Genomic DNA, 4,653 nt, shown 5'->3' on the forward strand with positions numbered 1-4,653 from the left:
CTATCTATCTATCTATCTATCTACCTATCTGTGTGCGTGTCCGCTCGCGTGTGTGTGTGTGTTTCTCCTTCGCATCGCAAATCACCATCAGATTTGCGTTTCGATTCAGCAAAGATCCTCACTCCTTCAAACTGCCGCCTCTGGAAATGATCTAACTACAAATGACTTAAATTAAATTCCACCGCCCAAGGCCATTAGAAATAAGCTCCCGGCTTGAGATCTGAGTACAGCGAGAATTAGAAGATTTATTTTGTACTGAAGTTGTACAATTTCTCTCGGTTCTCTCCTCGTCAGATTTTTTTTTTTTTTCGTTCACGTTTCAGAATGCTAGTTCTTATACACTGGGATGTATCATTATTTTGTTAGGAGAAAATCGTGTTTGTTTGTTTGTTTTTTACTTTAAATCTGTTATCATTTTATATAGTTCTTATAAACTGGGATTTATCAACAATTCGTTAGGAGAAAATCGTGTTTGTCTGTTTGTTTTTTACTTTAAAGACGTTATCAATTTTATATTTTACGTTATCGAAAATATATAATAAAGATTATCATTATAGTCGTCATCATCATTATGATACCTAAGCTCAATCTTTTAATTATAATCGTCGTCTCAGTTTTAATTGAAAAACTGTATCCACGGGGGAATATTTAGAGAATATTAGTCAAGATATACGTAATGAAATATTCAGTCATGATCAGAATGTCCATGTGATTTTTTTTCGGAAAGATCTGAACGTTCATGTGATTTTTTTGCCCAAATCTGAATGTTCGTGTGATTTTTTTTGCCCAAATCTGAATGTTCATGTGATTTTTTTTTAGCCAAAATCTGAACGTTCATGTCATTTTATAGCCAAAATCTGAACGTTCATGTAATTTTTTAGCTAAAGATCTGAAAATTCATGTGATTTTATAGTCAAGATCTGAACGTTCATGTGATTTTTTAGCCAAAATCTGAACGTTCATGCGATTTTTTAGCCAAAATCTGAACGTTCATGTCATTTTATAGCCAAAATCTGAATGTTCATGGGATTTTTTACCCTAGATTTGAATATCTGTTTAAAGACATTCAGCCAAAATCTGATTACTTTACAAAGGCATTGAACGTAGATCTGAACATTTATATTACATTATTCAAAATTTGGATGAATACATTATGGAATTCAGTCATTTGTATAAAACACATTGGATCAATAAGCTGAAATATTCATTCAAGATCTTAATATCTATGTGAAAATGTTCAGTCAAGATATGAATATTCATGGAAGGACATTATCTATATTGGAACATTCAGTAAAGATCTAAATATTCTTATAAAATACTTCGCAGGGTCTGATTATCCATATTAAGATATTTAATAAAAATCTGAGTATTACTGTTTATTGTTCAATCAAGATCTAAAAGTTCTTGTAGAGATATTCAGTCAAGATCTAAACATCCATGCAAAAATATCTAGAAAATCGCATGAAAAATATTTAACCAATGTCTAGATATAAATAAAAGAAAATGAAAAGATCTGAATATTCACAGAAAAATACTCAGTCTGCATCTGTCTACGAAGAGCGTCATCAGTGTCGGATCTATAATATACGTAGCGGTCGGCGTCAGATATCGGATATTGCAATGCTATGTCCCGTCTCCTTTGCAATATATATATATACCGTAGTATTTAAGAGTCTAACGTCATTTTTTCGAGAAAGAATGTGCTTCCGTGTACAGTATAAAGTTTGGAAATAGTGACAAAGAGTAAGACTCGTGGATGTTCTGTTAAAGATCCAGCACTTTCTGTTTGGTTTGGCCCTTCTTTGTGTGGCAGTCTGTGTATTAGTGTGTGTGTTTGTTTGTATAGTATATGTTCTTATACTTATAACTGCTATTGGTATTATCTATGTATTACTACTTCTCTCTCTCTAACTCTCTCTCTCTAACTCTCTTTCTCTCTTTTTCTCTCTTCCTCTCTCTTTCTCTCTCTCTCTCTCTCTCTCTCTCTCTCTCTCTCTTTCTCTCTCTCTCTCTCTCTATCTATCTATCTATCTCTCTCTCTCTCTCCTTCTTTCTCTCTCTTTCTCTCTCTCTTTCTCTCTCTCTCTCTCTCTCTCTCTCTCTCTCTCTCTCTCTCTCTCTCTCTCTCTCTCTCTCTCTCTCTCTCTCTCTCTCTACTCCTCCTCTCCACTCACTCACTCCTCCTCCCTCACTCACTCACTCTCTCTCTCTCTCTCTCTCTCTCTCTCTTTCTCTCTCACTCACTCACTCTCTCTCTCTCTCTCTCGTTCTCTTTCTCTCTCTCTCTCTCTCTCTCTCTCTCTCTCTATATATATATATATATATATATATATATATATATATATATATATATATATATATATATATATATGCTCTCTATATTTATATATACATATATATATATATATACAAAACACACACACACACACACACACACACACACACATACATATATTTATATATATATACATATATATATATATATATATATATTATATATATATATATAGATAGATAGATAGATAGATAGATAGATATAGATATAGATATAGATACATGTATATATACATGTATACATGTTATTCATATATATATATATATTTTTTTTTTGTGTGTGTGTGTGTGTGTGCTTGTCTTTGTGTGTATGTGTGTGTGCGTGCGTGTCTATGTGCGTGCGTATACGTCCAAACACGCATACCCAGATATATGTTATAAGATTCGCATCGATATACGATACGAACAACATAATTCCTTCATCGCTAGAGTCCACCCGCCATTTTATCGCCGCAATTCCGCCTTTTATCGCGCCATCTGCGTATCTCGCGGCGCCACATTCATTTTTCGCGCACTCGCCGCCGTATCAAATATCGATCCGATCAATACGCAGTTTTCATCTGTCTCTCGACGACTCATCAGAACACGGTGATTTTTTTTTTGCGAATTGGTTAAAGAGGATGGAATTCCTTGGCCAGGTCGCGGTGGGGGGGAGGGGGGGGGTTCTTTCTCGAGGTCTTGTGTGGACAGGTTTTCGAAGACGGGTATGGGAGAGAGGGGATGAGAGAGAAGGAGAGAGAGAAGAGAGTGAAACGAGAAAGGGAAAAGAGAGAGAGGAAACAAACAATCAGGTGAGTGAGTGAGAAAGAGAGAGAGAGAGAGAGAGGGCTGAGGAAAGAGAGAGGAGAAGGAAGAGTGAGGACGAGGGCTGGGGGAAGAGTGAAAGGGAGAGAGAAGGAGAGAATGGTGAGGGGACAGAAGGCGTGAGGAGGAAAGAAGAGTGAAGGGGAGAGAGGAGAGGGAGAAAGAATGAGAGAGTGCAGACAGAAATAGAGAGAGAGGGAGAGAAGAAGTAGTGAGACAGAGAGAAGAAGAGTGAGAGAGAATAAAGTGAGGGGGAGAGGAATTGAAGAGGAAGGGGACAGAAAAGGAAGTAAGGGAGAGAGAGACAGAAATAGGAAGAGAGAGAGAGAGAAGAAAGAACGAGTGAGGGGACAGCATAGGAAGAAGAGATGAGAGAGAGCAGAGAAGAGAGAGAGAGAAGGAGTGAGGGAGAGAATGAAACGAGGAGAGAGAGGGAGAAGTAGGGGAATGAGAGAAAGAGGGGAAGGAGAGAGAGAGAGAGAGAGAGAGAGAGGAAGGGGAAGGAGAGAGAGAGAGAGAGAGAGAGTGAGTAAATGGACAGAGAGAGAGAGAGAGAGAGAGAGTGAGTGAGTAAATGGACAGAGAGAGAGAGAGAGAAGGAGGAGGAAAGTGGGAAGAGAGCAGGAGGACGGAGAGAGAGAGAGAGAGAGAGAGAGAGAGAGAGAGAGAGAGAGAGAGCAAGGGGAAGGAGAGAGGGAAAGGTAAATGATTATTATTATCTTTATTATATACTTTTTATTGTTATCGTTATTGCTGACTATTACCATTACTGGTATCATCATTATTTTTCACCATTATAATTATCATTATAATAATTACTATTATTATCACTATAATCGTCATCATCATTATCATTACTATCATTACTATTACTTTTATTGGACTGTTATCATTATCATTATCACCATCAAAAATATTATCATTATTATGGGTATTAGTATTATCATTATCATCATTGTTATTATTATTATTTTCATCATCATCATTATCATGATTATTATCATCATAATTATCATTATTCTTATTTCTATCATTCTCATTATTGCTATCATCATCAATATTTATATCATCATTATCATTATTTTGTCATTGCTATTCATATCAATATCATCATTATTATCATTATCATTATTTTATTATTTATATTGTTATCATTGTTATCACTAATATTACTACTATTATCAACACTATTACTATTATCATTATGATCACTATCATTATCATTATCATCATCATTATTTCTACTATTACTACTATTATTATCATTATTACCATTATAATTATTATTATCATCATTATCATTACGATTACCCTACACATTAAATTCATCGTTTTTTTAATCTTTATCATTAAATATATAATCAATATAGTTTCTTTTACCATCTTTTCGCTCTTGTTCTTGTTGCAGTTGCTAATTCTCTCTTTGGAATCAATTTAATTTCGCTAAAAATAGAACAATTGCATAAAGCTTCTTTGCAAAATGCTGAGTGTGAGGCTTGGTATTGCAGCCTCCTG

The sequence above is a fragment of the Penaeus vannamei genome, unplaced genomic scaffold (genome assembly GCF_042767895.1).
Source record: "Penaeus vannamei isolate JL-2024 unplaced genomic scaffold, ASM4276789v1 unanchor122, whole genome shotgun sequence".
Lineage (NCBI taxonomy): Eukaryota > Metazoa > Arthropoda > Malacostraca > Decapoda > Penaeidae > Penaeus > Penaeus vannamei.